The sequence below is a fragment of the Pteronotus mesoamericanus genome, unplaced genomic scaffold (genome assembly GCF_021234165.1).
Source record: "Pteronotus mesoamericanus isolate MK-2021 breed Mesoamerican mustached bat unplaced genomic scaffold, CSHL_Meso_final contig_33, whole genome shotgun sequence".
Taxonomy (NCBI): Eukaryota; Metazoa; Chordata; class Mammalia; order Chiroptera; family Mormoopidae; genus Pteronotus; species Pteronotus mesoamericanus.
In genome coordinates this window covers 9989083-10010252 of record NW_026555135.1, presented here as the reverse complement: position 1 = coordinate 10010252, position 21170 = coordinate 9989083, and the positions used below count along the sequence as shown (strand labels likewise).

At 41.4% G+C, this 21170-nt stretch overlaps 1 non-coding gene across 1 annotated transcript; it reads right to left on the bottom strand.

The window, feature by feature from the left end:
* Positions 1-4704: 4704 nt before the first annotated feature.
* On the bottom strand, positions 4705-4837 carry LOC129072845 (small nucleolar RNA SNORA42/SNORA80 family). Its single transcript, XR_008529391.1, has one exon. It is a non-coding gene; the product is annotated as a small nucleolar RNA SNORA42/SNORA80 family (small nucleolar RNA).
* Between the last annotated feature and the right edge of the window lie 16333 nt (positions 4838-21170).

The following is a 21170-nucleotide window of genomic DNA, read 5'->3' as shown; positions in this document are numbered from 1 at the left end:
GTTATACAGTAAGAATCTTTTTATCTGAGGATATCTGGCCTGAGAATCCATCAGTTAATTTTTTTAAATAGTCAAATCAAAGAATCTTAGGGAAAAAATGCTTTATATGCTCTATGGCAGAAATTGTCAATTGTCCAACAATACCCTTTCTCCCAATCTCTCTTAAAGTAAAGAAACCCAATTTTTTGCTGGGTATATGGCCTCTTATAATAAAGACCACATTTCCCAGTTTGCATGGCGCTAGGCGTGGCCATGAGACCAAGTTCTGGCCCGGGCAACATGAGCAAACGTGACATGCAATACTATATCATGTCCAGTTCTTTCTCCTACGCCTTTGACAGCAATGTTTATAAATTATTCACTTTTATTGAAACTTTGAAAAATATATCACAGCTTTCATGGAAATATATTTCATCAAATTATATAATTTCTTATTGAATTATATAACAACAACTGCAATGGGAATAAACAATGTGGGAACAAATAGAACTCACTCTCCGTAAACAATCACTAATAACTAGTAACTCAATTAGTGGGAGGGAAAATGTATGTGAAAACCAAAAAATAGACTATTAGCTGCAAGGACCCCACCTCCTACAAGTAACAATCAGAACATCTACAGAGGAAATAATGAGCCCCAGTTTTCCTGACAAGGCAGGAGCATGCAGGTCCATTAAGAAAGCTGCTACTCTAAAACCAAGGGCACCCGGATGCATTTGGGGTCTTTGTGGGGAAAGATGACTAAATACAGCAACACTGGCAGAAGTGACCAGTTCTGGATAAGTAAATGCCACATTTCTGGGCACTCCTTGGACTAGTTTGACTGCCTGTTACCGCCAATCTGGCCTTTCCCATAAGCTCAAGGGTTCTTAAAGAAGCAGTTGCTCTGATTTCCTGCAGGCTTGCTTCCTGCCATCTGGTAGGAGGTGGTGTTGGCCACAGCGCTGGACAAGTGCATAGCTCTTTATATACCTGGCAGATATAAGGGAGTTTTGCATTTCAAGGGGAGAGAGGGAGAGTTGGGATCTCTGGGCTCCTTTCTCTTGGCATGTCATCACCTCAAAAATACTGTGTACACCAAGAAGCACATTAGGCTTGGCAGACACCTGGTCCCGAGGCTGTGTGCACACAAGAACAGCCTGTACTTCCTGGGAAGCTGGCCCCACTCCCCTTAAGGGATGTTTGCCCAAGAAAGGACAGTAGGCCTTGCCTGTCCTTGTGGCCTGAAAAGGAGGGTATGCCAAAAACAGACATGTCAAACAACAGGGGACAGAGAGAACAAACAGGGCCATAGAGCTAGAGAGGAGCATGCCTCAACCGGGGGAGAAATACGCATGTACTGAGCAGGAATTCTGTAAGTGGTGACTGGATAAAGTGTTCTATCCATAAAATTCTTTGGTGTTCTTACAGCATGATAACCTGTAATTGCTTGTTAGGGTGAGTCACGGTAATTTATAGGATGAGTCACAGTAACTTAATTACGTGCTTACTTGTCAATATACGCAAACTGAAAGTTCACATGGGTAAGGACTATATCTCATTCTTATATTCTCAGAAACCAACACAGGCATAAATGCTCAAAATCTCTTGATAATGAATGAATGACACGCTCTACCATTTATAGATGTTTATGGTCATCATCCCACTTGATTTTCCCCTAAGACCCCTTGAGTTAGGCAGAGCGGGCTTTATCATCCCCGTTCTACTGATGAGAAAACCACCTATAGGTCATCTCATCTATGAAAAGGCCAAAGTAGCAGCTAGAGTAACAAAGCCTTTTCTCAGAGAACTTCAACCTCAGATCTCCTTCCCAGGAAAAATAAAATGGGGCAGCATCACCTCCTGGTGTAGAAGAGGAGACAGAGATCTCTGGACTGACTCTGGCTTTGTGGACAAGGACAGTGAGGCCTAGAGAGCCACTTGGTGGTAGAACAGAGGTTTGAACTCAGGACCCCCACCTCCCAATGCAACACACTGTTATGTTGAGCACACAGAGTTTCTCTCTGCCTACCTGGGTATTGGTCCAGTTGTTCTAGATGCTGCTACTGACAGAGTGACAGGGAAGTAAATGATGATTAAAGACCAAGAGAAAAGACAGTGGGGACCTGTGCTGCTATCAGTTACGCCAAGAGCAGAAAGGCCAAGTGCTCACAAGCCCAGCTGTGTCAGTCACCGTTTTGGCCCTGGCAGCTGAGGGACACACTGAATCCAAAGGAACCAGGCTCCTCTGTGTAGCTTTCACTCTGTCTTGGCAGCTTTTCTTTCACTTAAAAAAGAAAGAGAGAGAGAGAGAGAAAGTGAAAGAAAACAGGGTTTAACTTCCCACCACCTTACCCATGTCACATCAGCAAATGTTTGTCCCGGTGATGGGAATGCCATGCCCATGCTCAGTGCTTTAACCAGGAGTAGCTGTCTCACTGCCTCCTCTCCACTGGGCTGCACCATGAATATCTGTCCAGCTGAACGCGATACCACCACTCAACATGAAGTTGCTTTCCGTGAAGGGCTCATCTCAGCTGGTAAGTTTTCTGCAGCCTCAAGAACCCATCTGGCCACCTAGGAATGGGGAAGGAATCACTTGAACCCAGAACTACTCACAGAGCAAGCCTGCTGCTCTGGACACAGAGGAAGGTAGGGAAGCTGCTGCTGTGTTGGCTCAAGAGACACCATCTGGAGTCCACAGGGGTCCCTATTCCAGTAGGAAAAAACATCACCCATTCGCACATGACCGGTTCCAATTCCTAGAGTGGCCTCAGAAGAGCTATGTGTGTAATCCAGATGCCCCTTAGAGTCCCAGTCTCCTAGCCTGTGGAAGTGGATGAGACCCTGTTTAAGGGTTTGCCAATTCCTGAGGCTTGTGCGCTTGTGATCAGCTTTACAGACTGTGTGGCTGTCTGTTTTGCCCCACAATACCCCAGCAGTGCACCTCAATCCCTTCATTTGTTTCCCCAAGAAAATCTGCTCATACTAGACACTTTGTGGGTTTAAGAGAGGTGACAGAAGGTGCAGGCTTCTGCTGTCTCCTTGATCCCAGTAAGAATAATGCCCTTTATCAGACCCCAGCCCACATGCCATTCATTTACTTTTGAGTCCACCAATAGCAACAACACATAGTGTCCAGGACACTGTAGCTTTATGCCTGTGACTCTCTACTCCTCCACCTGTGGGCTTTCTCCAGGGCATAAAACTTGATCGACTCTTCCAGGGCAGTCCAGAAGCACCAGCCAGGGCAATCCTCAACCAAAGAGGGACAAGAGCCTGGGAAAAGTACTCCAGCTTCCCCAACTCCAGATGCAGCAGCTCCGAAATATATCCAGTTCAGCTCCTCAGTCCATTTGGGACCGAGCCCTGGTTGTCCACAGTGGAACCTCCTCACTAAAGCACTTATAATGGCTGTCTTCCTTCCCTGTCATGCTCCCCTGGTCCTCACTTGTGCTTCCTGGGATCACCTCCCAGGTACTCTACCTGCGCCCAAGCCCTTGTCTTGAGTTGGCTTTGGAGGAACCTAAAGTTAGATACTCCATCTGGAGCCCAGAAATTTTCTTTCTCTGTTATTCAGATGGTTCAACTCAATTCTCTGGTAGTAGCAGGTACTCATTGGGGGCTCAGCTTTCCTGGAGCACTCATTTTTCTACAACAGTTGCTTTCTCCCTAAGAGAAATTCTGTGCCTACTTTTAGAAAAATATTCTCTCTCATCTGTTCCTGTCTCGCTCTGTCTGTCTCGTATGCATGGTTGTTTCATGTGTGTTTCCTCTGTGAGAATTATATGCTTCAGGTAAACAGAGTAACAACAGGGCACTCCAGCTAGGAAAGCTTATTTTGTCCTCACCCAGCTGATGCACAGCTACTGGAACTGGGAGCGAGAAGACCCGGCCTCCAGTTCATTCGTACCATTCACTTGTTGGCCTTGGACAAGTAACGTACATTTCTGGCATCCATTTTATTATCTCTTAAAAGGAGCTGGGCCCTGGCTGGTGTGGCTCCATAGGTTGGGCATCATTCTGCAAACTGAAAGGTCACCTGTTTGATTCCTGGTCAGGGTACATGTCTGGGTTGGAGGCCAGATCCCCGGTTGGGGGTGTATTTGAGGCAACCAATCAATGTTTCTCTTGCACATGACATTTCTCTCCCTCCTTTTCTAAAAATAAATAAATAAAATCTTTAAAAAAAAAAAAAAAGAGTTGAACTAGGACAGCTGAGTCCTAGTCCAAAGGTATGTGGACAGCAAAATGAGAGTTGGAGGTGACACTATTCACCAGAGAGCAAGTCATGTCCCCTTCAGTTCCTCGGTTACCCTTCAGTCCTTTCCTTGTAAAATTAAAAGAATTTGTCCAAATGACCTCTCACCTCTCCCAGCTCATTAAACAAAGAGTTGCTGCACCCTGGGTCCTGAGGAGGGCTCCAGGCCAGCCTCTGAGACAGTAACCTACTGGAGAGATGCCTTCATCTCTCCAAGTCACAGTTCCCTCATTTATAAAATGGTGATGGTCACAGGTCCCTCGCAGAGCTGCTGAGAGGATCAAGTGGCACAGTGCATGTGCAAGTCTTTTTTAATCTCTTTCTTTCTCTTTCTCTTCCTTCCTTTCCTCCTCCCTTCCTTTTCCCCCCTCCCTCCCTTCCTTCCTTTCTTTCTGCCTTCCTTCCTTCCTTCATCTTTCTTTCTTTCTTTTCTCTCTCTCTCTCTTTTTCTTTCTTTCTTTCTTTGATATGCAATCTGCTTCAGTGCCTGCAGCCTATGGGCAGAGGCCAGGCAACAGTTCAAGGCCACTGTTTGCTCTGGCATGGTCACTATGAGAGACCCAGAGGGACGGGCCTGCCATAAATCCAAACCCATGCATGCAAATATTTCACACACTGTAACCTCCTCCTCAGACTTGAGAAGGGCAGTAAGCCTACTAGTTAAGCACACTGGAGCTGCAGCCTGAAAGCACAAGGTCAGCTTGCAGTTGTCACTGATCTTAACACCTTGAGCAAGTTCTTTTTCTCTTGTGCCTGTTGTCTTACCAGCCAAATGAGCATGATAATAATAGTCCCTCATAGAGGGTTTTAGGATTAAATGTGATCATTTATATGAGGCTTTCAGGTGAGCACTGAACCAAGATAAGCCCTCAAAAAAATGTAAGCTGTCATATTTATGCACGTTTGATGCATAAGAGTTTAGCATGTGCTCCATGAGGTCAAAAATGATACTCTATTTTCAGACCCTTATACAGTGCCTGACACATGATGGCTATTAAATCAATATTCCTTTTTTCCTTCCCCTCCTCAGTCATACATGTGTTCTCTTCTCCAGGCAAAACCTCCCTGATCTCCTAGTTGCTTCTCAGCTGACATGAACTCCTGGACGTGTCCCCATTCTGTTCATTTGTGCCTCTCCTCAAACATGGAGCCTAGTCCTAGAGAAAGGCTGTGGATTAAATGAAGGACCCTCAAATTATGGTCCAGACACCTGGGATCATTTTTGACAGAGTATGAGTGGATGCAGGCTGAGATGAACTAGCAGTGCATCCTATCCAAAATGGTGTCAACTTGCCCTGGCCAGGAAGCTCAGTTAGCTAGATCATCATCCCAATATACCAAGACTGGTTGCTGGTTTGACCCCTGGTCAAGGCACATACAAGAATCAACCAATGAATGCATAAGTAAGTGGAGCTACAAATCTCTGTCTCTGTCTTTCTCTGTCTCTCTCTCTCTCACACACACACCCTTCTGTCTCTTGCTCTCACACACATACACACACACACACACACACACACATACACTTCTGTCTCAAATCAATAAATTAAAAAAAAAACACAGAAAGTATATCCCTGGTTAAAAGAGGTGCAGAGAGATCTGGAGACACTTGAGGAGAGGCTGGGGATGGAGGCTTTGGGGAGAGAACGGAGAAAGTAGCCAGTGGGATCCCAATGTGGACTCCTCCTCCATACGGCATCAGTGTGAGAGGACTCAATAACCCCGCCCCCAGGGACTCCGTCCCACCCTGAGCTGTCTAAGGCAGTCTGCTGAGTGCAGAGTGACTAAATTAACAGCGGAAGGAGACAGCCACAAACAGTAGATTACTGGAAGTCTCAAATAGACTGCCCAAGGTCAGACAGGGATGACATCTGATGTCATCAGAGGCAGATCTCAAAAGGAAAAGCAGTGGTCTCCTACCATAGAAGTTCACACCACAAAGTCAGGAAATCAAGACAGATCAACTTAAGAAGCAGAAGCAAAATAGAAGAGTCTCGCAAATAATGGGAAGACAAAGAAATATGCCCCACTCGAAGGGAAAGGAGGAATCCCCAGAAAAAAAACTAGATGGAATAGAGGTAAGTAAACTATTAGATATTGAGTTCCAAACAATGGTTCCAAAGAAGCTCAATGAGCTCAGTGAGCTCAGAGAGAATTACCAAAACCTACAGGGAAACTATGAGGAACTTACTGGAAACTATATCATCATGAAAAAGGACATAGAAACTATCAACAAGAGACAAGAGGAAATGAAGAATACAATTTCTGGATTGAAGAACACAGTAGAAGGAATCAAAAGCAGGCTAGATGAAGCTGAGGACCGAATCAGTGCATTTGAGGACAAGGTAGAAAAAAGTTCCCAGAAAGAGCAATAAAATGAAAAAAGACTCAAAAAGAATGAAGAGGCATTGAGGGAAATGCAGGACAACCTGAAACGTAATAATATCTGTATAATAGGGATACCAGAAGGAGAAGAGGATGAGGAAGGGATAGAGAACCTGTTTGAAAAAGTCATGATGGAAAACTTCCCTCATTGGAGGAGAGAAGAAGCCCCACAAGTCCAGGAAGCACAGAGGGTCCCATTCAAGAGGAACCCAATGAGGCCCACTCCAAGACACATCATCATCTTTAAATTGGCAAATATCAAAGACAAACAGAGAATCCTAAAGCGAGCAAGGGAGAAAGAGGTAGTAACATATAAGGGAGCCCTGATATGACTAGCAGCTGACTTCTCAGCAGAAACACTGCAAGCCAGAAGGGACTGGCAAGAAATATTCCCAGTCATGAAAAGCAAAGCTCTGAAACCAAGACTGCTCTACCCAGCAAAGCTCTCAATTAAAATGGAAGGCTAAATAAGGAGTTTCCCAGACAAAAGAAGGCTGAAAGAATACATCTCTACCAAACCAGAACTGCAAAATATGCTAAAGGGACTGCTTGCAGATGAAGAAAAAGTTTCTATGAATACCTAGTTCCTTTCAGAGTTGCCAATACTTGATATTACCAATATTTTTAATACTCATTAATCTCGCTGTGACAATGAGGTTATTTTCATTATTCCTTTATTATTTGTTGAAACTATACCTGTTTCTGTATATTTCTTGCCTATTTCTATTATTTTTTAAAAAGCTTGAAATGGCTTTTTGGTATTCTTTATCCATTTATTGATTAAAGGTTTGTAGAACTTTTTTCCTTAAAAAAATAAAACAAAAACCTATTAACCATATTTTAGATGTGTTGCAAATACTTTCCTTTCTATTCCTTGTCCTTTAACTTTTTATAATACGTATATTACTATATAGTCTTAAATGTTTATAATATAGTCATATTGTCAATACTTACTTTATAGCTTCTGGGGTTGAATATTTTACTTCAGGTCATGAAAAGTATTAGTTCCATTTTCTTCTAAAACTCCTTAGATTCTACATGATTTTTAACTCACCTGAATATTTCTTGTATAATGTGTAAAATAGGACTCTATATTTGTTTTATTTCAAGTAATAGTGGTCCATGCACCTTATTTGTTGAATAAGCCTAATTTTCCCCATTGATTTGAAATATCAACTTAATCGTATATTATATTGTTAGACAGATGTATACATTTGTCTCTAGAATGCTCATTATAGTTCATTGATCTAATTGATTATTTCTGTGCTGGTGTCATATTGGTTTAATTGCTGAGACTTTAAAATGGTTTTAAATTTTTTAATATTTTATAATTAACTTTGACAGTTAAAAAAATAAATAAAATCAACCTACATTTAAGAAAAAAAGAAAGAGAGAGAGAGAGATGGAACTCCTACCTTTTGCGACAACATGGATCAAACTGGAGAATATTAAGCTAAGTGAAATAAGCCAGTTGATGAAAGACAAATACCATATGATCTCACCTATAAGTGGACTCTACTCAACAAAATAAACTAACGAACAAAATAAACCACTGGCATGGAAACATGGAACAGACTGAAAGCGACCAGAGAGGATGGGGAAAGAGGACAATGGTGGAAAGAAGGAGAAGGGACTGGTCAAAAAACATGTATGAATGACCCATGGACATGGACAACAGAGTGGGAATTGACTGAGGGGGTTGGGGCTGGTGGTGGGTTGGGTGGAGGGGGGTAAAGGGGTAAAAATTGAGACAACTGTAATAGAATAAACATGATTTATAAGTTTAAAAAAGAAAAATAAAAGTGTAAAAAAACCATAAATACATACATACATACATACAAAATTGTGTGACATTGCTGAGAGATGGTGACAGCTGGGCCCCTTACCACTGCCTGGGTTATGAGGCACCTGCCCGGAAGTTCTGTCTACAAGACAGAGCAGGCCTCAGTCCAGGGACGTTTCAGGCAGACCAGCCCTACAAAGGCTGAAGGAAAATGAAAATGGCCACTGGAGCTACTTGGCATCCCACAGACAAACAAGTGAAGAAAAGAAGCAGTGGGTGAATTCAACAGAGCTATGATTTCCTGCTGAAGTCAAGAGGCTGCCTTGTATTCACTGGGCATGGCCTGGGAAGACTTAAGTTCTGGTACATAACCCTTCTGAGCCTCAGTTTCCTTACCAGGAATATGAGCGTAATATTATCTGTACTATTTCCTCTCTCTCTCTCTTTCACTGTGAAGATCGAAATAAGATAATGAGCCTGAAAAGCCTGGAAAGTGTAAAGGGCTTCATAAATTTAAGGAAGCTTACAATGTGTTTCTGCCTTTCTTTTTTAGCCATGAAGAATAATAAGAGTAATGCCTTAGCTTTGCAGGTCTATTAGTCCCTTGAATATTCCCACTGTATTCCTATCTCCTGTCACAGGGTCTAGCAATTGTATCTGCTTAATTAACGTCTGATAAATAAAAGAATTAATGGCTACAACCAGCATTTTTATTTTTCTAATCTTTAAAACTCAATGGAAACATCATTTTCTTAAGTGAAAAGAAAGCATAACTTAGTGACTCGTAGAGACCTGGGTTCAAATTAGAACTTGACCACAACTGTCTAAGGCTATCGGTTAATGGCTGTGAGCCGTCATATCCTCTTCAGGAAATAGTAGACAATGGACCCTTCTCTCACCAAGTGGCTGTGAGGAAAAAATGCAGAAACAAATATACGTAAAGCTCCATAGTTATTTTCAGTTTACCTCTGATGTTTTTCTCAATTCAAGAAAAGTTAGTTTCGTATTAAGTCAGAGCCATAAAAATTCTTAAATATTTTTTTGAGTTTTATAAGTGGAAAGCTGAGACGTGGGAATAAAGATGACTCTCCAAGTTCACAAAGCTCTCAGATGTGTTCCTTTAAGCTGTCTTCCATCTGGGGCACCTGGGAGTTTTGGGAGGTGATGCAGCACACATGGGACCCCGCCCTCTTCCAGGCAACACAGAGAGCCCCGTCTGTCTGCTGCCTCCCCCACAGAAGGCAAGAGAAGGCCCTATTAGGGGTTATAACAGTGGGGGTTTAGTGTAGTTTTTCCTGCTTGAGCTCCTCTGATTGGCTGATTTCTTTGTAGATATTTGTATTTGGTGAAAGAAATGTTAAATGTTTGGGACTGAGCATTATCTTTGTGTTTTTTTTTTCTTTTGCTTGTTTTGTTTTGTAATGATTCTACACATTAATTACCATCACCTCCATCTGTTTTTTTTTTTTTCATTTAGGAAGAAAGTACTGGAGGACATATCCTATGACATTTCTCTAAGATACAAAGGACCTAGATTCTGCATAGCTCATTTTATTCCTGAGTAATGCACTATTTACACTCACCCAAAAAATGTGCTCCCATTCCAGCTGAGAAACATCTACACTGAGAAAATTCTGCAGAGCAGAGCAGGCAGAGAAGTGGCTGGTAGGAGAGGTGCTCCTTTGGGTAAAGGAGCCTGGATGCCAACCACCAAACTTCCTTCTTTGCCTACCACCACAGAGAAGTATGGTGACGGCAGAATCTGAGATGAAACAAGAAGGCACCTTACCTAAATAATTGCAAAGACATCTTTGGCAGGACACATGCTAAAACTTCTTAATTCTGGGAGCTGTGTGAGACATTTTAAGTGGCTTCTCCTCTCTGAAGGTCCAAGCAGAGCCTGATGACTGTTGATTGTGGAGGGAGCGGGGCATTGTCATCATTATGATGGTTCCTAGAACATGCCAGGTGTTTCACATTTCTCACTTCCAAGTCTCACAATAGCTCTGTAATAAAGATATTGTTATTATTCTCCCATATTATATGTGTGCAAACTGAGGCCTGGAAAAATTAAATAAATTTGACCAAGGTTCTATAGCTGGTAAGATACAGGACCAGAATACCAACTTGGGTCTACCAGGCTTTGAATGAAGGCTCTGTGTTCTTTCCAACTATCTCATGCTGATGCTTAGGACCCTGTCTTCTTTCTTACATTGCATTCCAGAGAGAAAGACAGGTTGAAACTAGAATAAAGAAACCAAGGAGTCCAGCCTCAAGTAGAGTCTGATGAGCAAGGTCTAGGGGTCCTTCCTATTCTGTGGTGCAAAGACTGCAAGACAATATTTCTATGTGTTTGCTTGTAATAATCAGAGTCCTCAACAAAGACAAATTGCTTTTAAGCCTCTGATTCTCAGCTTGCAGTGGCCTCTGACCACTTGTTCCTATTCTTTGACCCTCCTTACTTCTCTGTACACTGTTTCCACTGAAAAGAAGAACCAAAATGTGTCATCGTCGTAAACTTCCTGGAAGAGGCAATTGGATTATTCTCTGTTTTGTTAGGGAGAGGTAAGGACGATGCTCCCTAACCTGGAGAGATGGAGAAACAGGTGGTTCCTGCCTAAATCTCAGCTGAAGTAACATTTGCTTTAGAAAAGTTAAAGTATGTATTTCTTACCAAAAATAAAAAATATCTATAAGGAAAGTACCAAGACTGATAAATAACCCATTTTTTTTTACAAACTTCCATTGACAAATGAGGAAACGTGAGGTACAAAGAGATGAAATAAATTGTCTGAGCTGACAGGGAGCAGAGCTAAGATTCAAGCCCAGAAAGTCTGGCTCCAAAATCCAGATTTTAACCACAGCCATATACTGTCTCTTAAAGCATGTTGCTTCCTAAGGTGGCAACATAGGTAAACAAAGCTCTCTTCATCACACATCCACATCGAAATTACAACTTAAATACAGAACAACCATCACTCAAAACCATAAGAAATTGAGTTGAATGGAAGTCTGGCAACTACAGAATTAAAGAAACCACATTCATCCAGACTGGTAGGAAGGGCAGGGACACGTGATGGGCTGGTCTCACACCCACATGTGAGGGGTAAAAATTTGGGAGGGATATCGTGGGAACAAGGATTCCCAGACGTACACCAGGCGTCCAAGCCTAGGGTTTCAGTGCCAGGAAGATAAAACCAGCGGGGACTGAGTCAGTGGAAGAAGCTTCTGGAATCCTAAGCAGTTCCCCTTTAAGAAACCACACACAGACTTTCTCAGGCTCACTCTCTTTGAGCTCCAGCACTGGGAAAGCAGCTTGAAAGGCATCAATGGTATACAGAGAGAAATGGAAGTATCTATCATTAAGGTAACAGCTGGGGCCAGCTTTTTTCTCAGACAGAAAGGCAGGCAGAGGCCATTGTCACTTTTCTGAACCCTCCCCGCATGGAGCCACAGATCCAGTGCCATATCTGAGACTCTGTCAACCTGGCTAACGCAGTTTGCCACACCCTGGAGATCCCTTGAGACCTCATCCCACACAACTTACAGGGCAACCCAAACTGTTAACCATGACTTTTCCATATGAATGGCTGGTCTTGGCTCATGCTTCACAACTTCTTAAATCCAAGCAACAGCTAAGTGGCCCCAGATTTGACACAAGCAACAACCAGCCTAGGTTCACGGCTTGGATTTGCCTGGGAATCTTCAAGCCCAACACAAGTAGCAGCCTTCTCAGATTGTTTTATAGCTCATGCAGGGTGGCCCCAGGCAGAACACAGGTGGGGCTGACCTTGGCCTGTATTACCTGGGAAACCCCAAGGTCAGCACACCCGGTGGACAGCTACAGACCATGTCAGAGCACCACCATCCTGCCCCTGCACAGCTGATCCTCCATGGAGGGCAGAGGTTGGTGGTAAGTGGTCACAGCCAGTCCTTGCAACCGACTAGCCTGGGTAAATCCCATTTACCTGCCTACAACAATCAAATCTCAACTACAAGAGGAGAGTATACCCAGCCCTCACAGAGTGCATACCTCAAATACCCAGTTTGGCTGATAGGGGAGGCTGTGCCACTGGACCCTACAGGACACCTACTACATTAGGTCAGACTACCAAGATATGGAATCAAAGCAGCTTTACCTAATACATAGAAACAAACACAATGAGGCTGCCAAAACAAGGAGATAAAGATATGTGGCCCAAATAAAAGAACAGATCAAAACTCCTGATAAAGAGCTAAACAAAATGGAGAAAAGCAATTTATCAGATGCAGAGTTCAAAACACTGGTTTTAAGGACGCTCAAGGAACTTAGCAAGGGCCTCAGTGGCATAGAAAAGATCCAATTTGGAATTTATGATACACCGAAATAGAGAACCATTTACAGGGAAACAACAGTGGAGTGGATGAAGCTGAGAACCAAATCAATGATTTGGAACATAAGGAAACAAAAAAAAACAAACAATAAGAACAACAAGAAGAAAAAAGAATCCAAATAAACAAGGATAGTACAAGCAGCCTATGGGACAACTTCAAGAAGTCCAACATTCACATCATAAGGGTGCAAAAAGGAGAAACAAAAGAGCAAGAAATTGGAAATCTATTTAAAAAATAATGAAAGACAACCTCCTTAATTTGGTGAAGGAAATAGATATGCAACTCCAGGAAGCACAGAGAGTCTCAAACAAGATAAAAGCAAGAGGCCCACATCAAGACACATCATAATTAAAATGCCAAAGCTTAAAGATAAAGAGAGAATCTTAAAAGCAGCAAAAGAAAAGCAGTTAGTTACCTACAGGAGGGTTCCCAGAAGACTGTCAGCTGATTTCTCAAAAGATACTTTGCAGACTAGAAGGGTTTGGCAAGCAATATTCAAAGTCATGAAAAGCAGGACCTACAGCCAAGACTGCTCTACACAGCAAGCTACCATTTAGAATCGAAGGGCAGTTAGAGAATTTCCCAGACAAAAAAAAACTAACAGAGTTCATCATCATCAAACCATTATTATATAAAATGTTAAAGGGACTTATTAAAAAAAAAGATCAAAACTATGAACAATAAAATGGCAATAAATACATATATACCTATCCACAATTGAATCTAAAAAGCAAACTAAGCAAACAAGGAGAACAGAGACAGAATCATTGGTACCATGAATGCAGAGAGTGTTTTGATGGTTGCCAGATGGAATGTGGGTGCCAGAGAATGGGTGAAGAGGTGAGGTGATTAAGAAGTACAAATAGTTAGTTACAACATAGCCATGGGGGTGCAAAGTACAGTGTAGGAAACGGAGTAGCCAAAAAAATATACACATGACCCATGGACAGGAACAATGGTGTGGGGATTGCCTGAGAGAGTCAGGTATGCTGGATGGAGAGAAGTAAAGGGAGTAAATGTGGGACACCTGCAACAGCATAGCTAATAAAATTTAATTAAAAAAATGAACTATGTGCAAAGTAAAAAAATAAATAAGTAAAGCAAGTTGCTTCCTACCACAACATCCTGTCCTTCTCTTTAAAAGGTCTGGTAATGCTAATTCTAAGAATGATTGCGGGAAGATGCCCAAAGCCCAGAAATGTCAACGTGCCCCAAATGGTGCAGAGCAAGCACGTTTGGAGAGCACCTGGCAGGATTTATGGGAGGGAAGAGAGTTTGACTGCATTCTGTACACTGCTCGACTTTCTACAACTGCCAGAGAAAAGCCAGTGATTAGAAGACAGTCCCCACCAGATGTTGCCATAGTACTGAGGACATCAGCAGTGACCCTGATGACATTGTGGATGATGTGACCCCTTGCCCAGCGTTGCTCATATAGGAAACTATAGATTTCAGTCTGAAAGAAGCAGGTTAAAAATTGAATTTTTAAAATTTCAGATCAGGTCCACAAGTGTGTATATTCTAATTACTATGTCCCAGGCAACGAGCAAGGCTTTTATATACTTTATTTAATTTAAACCTCATCAAACTTCTCATTACCAGATAAGTAAACTGAGGGCACACAGCTGGTGATAAAGTGTCATGATGTGAACCACTTTTTTCTGGCTTTGGATCCTGTGCTCTCCTCTCTTAGAAGTTAGAACACTGAGACCCAGAATGAGTGTCACAGGGGACACATAGACCCATGATGCAAATCTGTGTGGGACAAATGCCTCAAGAAAGGTGGAGCTGCTACGGTGGGACAAAGAAGAAGGGAGAAGGGCCAGCACTCACCTCACATTCACTCAGTGTCAGGGTCATTGGCTGTTACACAAATAGTCCTCACAAGGGCGTCTGGCCTGAGCCCTGGTGTTCTGGCTCTACAGATAAGGGCACTAAGACACAAAACTTGCCACAATCACCTACCTGTTAAAGTTTAAAGCAAGGATTTGAACTCAGCTCTCTTTAATTCTAATATCTTCCCATTATACCATTTTTTAAGGAATCACATCAGATTTAGGGAGGCAGAAGAGGACTTGAGTAAATCTTTAGAGAGAATACATTACTTAAGAGGATCCATGGTGTGTTGCAGCCTCTCTAGGCTGGACAGGTCCACTCGGGGCTCAGGTAGATGGAAGAAGATGCATGGAGCCTTGAGGATGCTTGACATGCCTTTATTCAGGAGAGTCACACAGACACAAGCCCATGTCTGCACCACACACAGGCCAAGAGCCCGTGTGAAGGGAGTCACGCATGCCACAAAGTCCATGTCCAAGTTGGCGCCCTGACTCTCCACCCTGTCCAAGCTCCTATCCCTTAAATATTAGCCCTAAACAAAGCAGGATATAGGCTAGAAAGTGAAGTAACTATCATGAGCTGTGCAGACGAGCCTACTCAAGTCTACGGGGCAGTTAATTGCACCCAGGCTCAAGGCCGTGAGACTTGGGCTCAAGGCTTTGGTAACACTGCTGTATCAGACTCCTTCAAGGTTGTGAGGAGCTGCTCCCTCCAGTTACCCATGTATCTGGATGAGGGAGCCAGACCACCTCCACATACCCTACACATGGAAAGATCCATGGGATTTCAGCTGGTAGGGACTGGAATGGAGTCTGGAATCACAAGGACACTGAGGGAGCCAAAGAAGAAAAACTCAGAACATGTTTGCTGAGCATGAGCCATGACATTTGGCATGAGCTTGGGGTGCAAGTGGTGGGGAGGAGGCAGAGGTGTGTGCTAACTGCGCACAGAGAGGGCCTGTCCACTGCAGCACAGCTGCAGCAGGACTTCTCCTCTGAGGAGAGCAGCTACTGGGTTTGTGGAGAGAGCTCCAGGAGCAACAAAGTTGAAGCTAGGTCAGCAGTTTACTTTGCCATCTGTACACGGGAAACAGAGGGCGGGAGTTCTGGAGCCATAAGCGACTGAGATATTTAGGCAGGGAGAAACAAAGCTGTCAGTGTCCACAGATGATGTGTATTTACACAAAATCCCAAGAGAACATAAAATCAATTTATTAGAATTATAGAAATATTGGTAGATGAACAAGATGTGGTATATCCATACAATGGAATACTATTTAGCCTTAAAAAGAAAAGAAATTCTGACATATACTACAACATGATGAAACTTGAAGACATTAGACTAAGTGAAATATATACAAAATAATCAATATCCACTTATGCAAGGTACCTAGAGAAGTCAAATTCATAGAGACAAAAAATAGAATGGTGGTTGCCTGGAGCTAGAGTGAGGTGGGAGCAGGGAATGATTGATTAATGGATACAGAGTTTCAGTTTGGGAAGATGCAAAAGTTCTACAGTGGGTAGTTGTGATGAATGTGCAATAATATGAATGTACTTAATGCCACTGAACTGTACACTTAAAATAATGTTTTATGTTATGCATATCTTACTGCAATTTTAAAAATAATATATTTTTAAAAATAGGTGTATAGACAAGAAACTTGGAATCATAAAAACATTTGGTACATTACTGGGGTAGTAAGATGGTGGGTGACTTTCTTCTATATGTTTGTTTCTATAAAGCATTTGCAGAAAATAAACACTTCAAAGAAAAAAATGGGCAAAGGACTTGAATAAATCTTTTTTCCAAAAAGATACACAAATGCCTAATAAGCACATGAAAAGATGTTCAATATCATTAGTCTTTAGGGAAATGCAAATCAAAATCCCAATGAGATACCACTTCACACACACTAGGATGGCAATAATAATTTTTTTTAAAACATGGAAAATAACAAGTGTTACTGAGGGTGTAGAGAAATTGGAACCCTCGTACACTGCTGGTGGTAATATAAAATGGTGCAACTTCTTTGAAAAACAGTCTGGCAGTTCCTCAAAGAGTAAAACATTGAGTTACCACATAACCCAGTAATTTCGTTCCTAGATATATAGTCAAGAGAACTGAAAACACATGTTCACACAAAAACTTCAACATGAATGTTCATGGCAGTATCACTCATAATAGCCGCAGGTTGAAACAGCCCATCTGCTGATGAGCTATGAGAGGATTCTAAGTTGGCTGTTACTTTCTCTCAGCCCTTAGAAGATAATCATTCCATATCTCCTGGCCTTTGTTTTCAACATTGAGGAGTTTGAATAATCTGTTTTCCCTTCTGGTTTTGTTTCAGACTTTTTGCATTTAAGATTCATCTTTGGTTTTTTATTTGTTTATTTTTTGTTTGGGGGGCTTTTTTTTTTTGGCATTTTCACTGTGAAGTATCTAGCTGCAGTATTTATTTTATTATTATTTTTAATGCTGCTTGGGACTTATTGGGCTTCTTAAATCTGAATCAAGTCTTCCATAAGTTCCAGAAAATTCTCAGTTATTATTTCTTGAATGTTACCTATTCTCTGTTTTTGGAACTGCTTTTCAACCTAATAAATTTCTTCTATTCTCCCCATTTATTAATATTTCCACCATGTTTTCCCATATCTTTACTCTCAATGCTCATTTTCTTTGTGCTCATAGGTTGGACTCAGTCGATGGTTTTAAAGGTAATTTAAAGAACCTGTGTTACCCATCTACTGCGGCAATTTTTTAGAAAATTGTTATTTCCCTTTCAGAGGTCTAAATCATGATTTGTTTTTGTATTTATAAACCCAACTTAGAACTTTCTAAACCACCTCCTCTTTATTACAGTGTCTTTTTCTTTACTTATTGTTTCCATTTATTTTCATATTTATTTGACTATCTTTAAAAATATCCATAGTCTCTAAGATTGTTCTATGTTATGTAACTTTTGGAGCTCTAATTCTTTCATTTTTGTGTCTGTTGATTATTGTTCATTGCTTTCTTCTGGGTTTATAAATTTGTGATCTTCATCCCATCTCTAGCTAGGCTTTGCTATCAGACTCTTTCATAGCTTCGGGTCAGGAAATGTTCCTCTAGGTTGGGCTTGTGACAGAAGGATTCAGGAGCCAGTTAGAAAAGACTCCTACTGGACAAGGAGGGACAATTTAAACTTCGATAATACTTGCCCTTGATTGGAATACATCATATATGTTTAAAGCCATGAGTAATGACACATTAAAATAATTTTATTAGTCTAATCTTAGGAGGATGCTTTTTCCTGTACATACTGTGTGTAAAGGTAACTGAAGAGTTGATAAGACATGTCCTCTTATAAAAGAATTTCCAACTAATAGATTAAGAAGAAATGGAGACTTCTGGTCAAGATGGAAGTGTAGTTAAACATGCTTTGCAACTCCACTCTGCTTACAGAAAGAATTGCAACTACATCCCAAAACAAATAACACCCAGAACTGTCAGAAAAATGAACTCTCTGGAAGTCCAACAACCAAGCACTTACGAAGCCACATTATTCCAGACAAGTAGGAGAGGTGGAGATGCGGAGACCAGCAGAGAGGTACAGAGACACAGTATGGCGTGGAGAGGCAGCGGCAATGAAATGGGAGATCCTATATTCACATGTGGTAGATAAAAATTGGGAGGGATACCACAGGAGCAAGCAATCCCAGTCCCAGGCCAGACCACACAGCCCAAGTTTCCAGTGCCAGGAAGATCAATCCCCATAATTTCTGGCTATAAAAACCAATGGGCGTTGGGACAACAGAAGAAACTGCTGGATTTTTAGGAGAAGGAGAAGAGGAAGAGCGAGAAATTGAAAACTTATTTGAAAAAAAAAAATAATGAAAGAAAACTTCCCTAATTTGGTAAAGGAAATAGACATACAAGTCCAGGAAGCACTGAGAGTCCCAAACAAGTTGGACCCAAAGAGGACCATACCAAAACACAACATAATTAAATGTACACAGACCCAACCCCCTCTGTGATTCGGCACCAGAGCAAAGGCTGGTAAGGTGGCAGTCACACAGGGTAAGTGCCAGGCAAACCTCCAGAAGACAGGCAGCGGCATTTCCCCTCTCTGAGCCCTCCCACCAACGTAGAGCCACAAAGTAGTGAAGCGTGTTGCCTTGCCCTGACAATTACCTAAGGTTCTGCCCCACGCAATTTACAGGTATGTTCTTCTACAGTAGGCCATGCTATTAAGACAGGGAATCAAAACAGCTCTACTTAATACACAGAAATAAACACAAGGAGGTTTCCAAATTGAGGAGACAAAGAAATATGGCCCAAATGAAAGAACAGACTAAAACCCCGGAAAAAGAACTAAACAAAACGGAGATAACCAACCTAGCAAATGCATAGTTCAAAACACTGGTGATTGGGAAGCTCAAAGAACTCACAGAGTATGGCAACAAAATTAAAAAGACCCAGGAAAAAAATGAACATTACATTAAGTGAAATAAAGAAAAACTTACAGGGAAACAACAGTGGAGGGAATGAAGCCAGGATTCAAATCAACAATTTGGAACACAAGGAGGAAACAAGCATTCAACCAGAACAACAAGAAGAAAAAAAGAATTTTGAAAAATGAGCATAGTATAGGGTGCCTCTGGACATCTCCAAAAGTACCAACATTCACGTCATAGGGATGCCAGAAGGAGAAGAGGAAGAGCGAGAAATTGAAAACTTATTTGAAAAAAAAAAATAATGAAAGAAAACTTCCCTAATTTGGTAAAGGAAATAGACATACAAGTCCAGGAAGCGCTGAGAGTCCCAAACAAGTTGGACCCAAAGAGGACCATACCAAAACACAACATAATTAAAATGCCAAAGGTTAAAGATAAAGAGAGACTCTTAAAAGCAGCAAGAGAACAGCAGAGAGTTACCTACAGGAGGGTTCCCATAAGACAGTTGATTTATCAAAAGAAATTTTGAAGGCAAGAAGGGATTGGCAAGAAATATTCAAAGTGATGAAAAGCAAAGGCCTAGATTAATCCTAGATTACACTATCCAGCAAAGCTATCATTTAGAATGGAAAGGCAGATAAAGAGCTTCCCAGAAGGGTAAAGCAAAAGGAGTTTATCATCACCAAGACATTATGACATGAAATGTTAAAGGGATTTATTTAAGAAAAAGAAAATAAAAATTATGAACATTAAAATGGCAACAAATTCACAACTATCAACAACTGAATCTAAAAAAACAAACTAAGCAAACAACTAGAACAGGAACAAAATCATAGATATGGAGATTATTTGGAGGATTATCCTCTGAAGGGGGAAGAGAGAGAATAAGGGAAAAGATGCAGGGATTACGAAGCATAATTGGTAGGTACAAAATAGACAGGGGGATGTTAAGAATAGTATAGGAAATGGAGAAGCCAAAGAACTTATATGCACAACCAATGGATAAGAACTAAGGCGGGGAGGTGGGTTCCTGGAGAGGATGGGAGTAGTGGTCAGAGCAGGGCAAAGGGGAAAAAATTGGGACAACTGTAATAGCATAATCAATAAAATGTATTTTTTAAAAAAGGAGAAACGATGCAATAAGAAATCACCATTTTGCCACTTCAAGTGATATAACAGATGTAGTCAATGATCATTAATGGCTGCTAATGTCACAAAGGGAGATTCTAAGCAAGACAAAATGTGCTTTCAGGTAGAAGGACACAATCCCATTGTAATCATTGCAACGTTTTAACACATAAAGTTCCACAAAGGTTCAAGTTTTTAACATATGGGTAGACCATTAACCTTGCTTTTTACTGAGTTATCAATATTTTTTTAAAGGAAATCCTTAAGATTGAACCGCTTTCCTGTGACATACAGCTACATAATTCAAAAATCCAGGGTGGAGTAAAAGGTTTACAGTTGTTTGTATGGAAAATAATACAATAAAAGAATAAACTCTGTTTTGTGTATGCATGACTGTAAACCTACTTTTTGTTATTTGGGCACAACAGATATCTCAATGCACTTCCTTTCTGTTCTTCACAGGTAACAGCCCATGTCTATCCATTGGGTGACCACCTGGGGTTCACAGCCATTTGGAAAGCAGCTTCCTAAGCTCATTGACTCTGCCCCTAGGTATATAAGTTCAGCCTAGGGGGTTCAGAAAGAAGCTTTAAAACACCCGCAATCATCAGCAGAACCTAGCTGAGGTAGAAGTAGAATTATGACATCCAAACTCTCTGTAAACCCAAACATAGTGGAGTGATGGCCATTTATTACTCATAGTCATGAGTGACTCTCAGAGCCTCGGATGGGAAGCAGCCAGTCCCTTGGTGAGAAACAAAATCCAGCATTTCAAAAGAGGACATTGCAAATGTCCTTTTCTCACCATTGACATAATGAAGTTTATTGGCTCCTTTCTATTAATGATGTGAGGAACTAAGCATATTAATCAAAAGTCCTCATTTTGAATCCTCTTTGCCATTTGTTTCTGGTACATTAAGTTTCTGGGTCCTTTTGTGAAAAGACCATGAACAAAAGGCAAAATGTCACCATCTGAATGGAAATCAAGCAT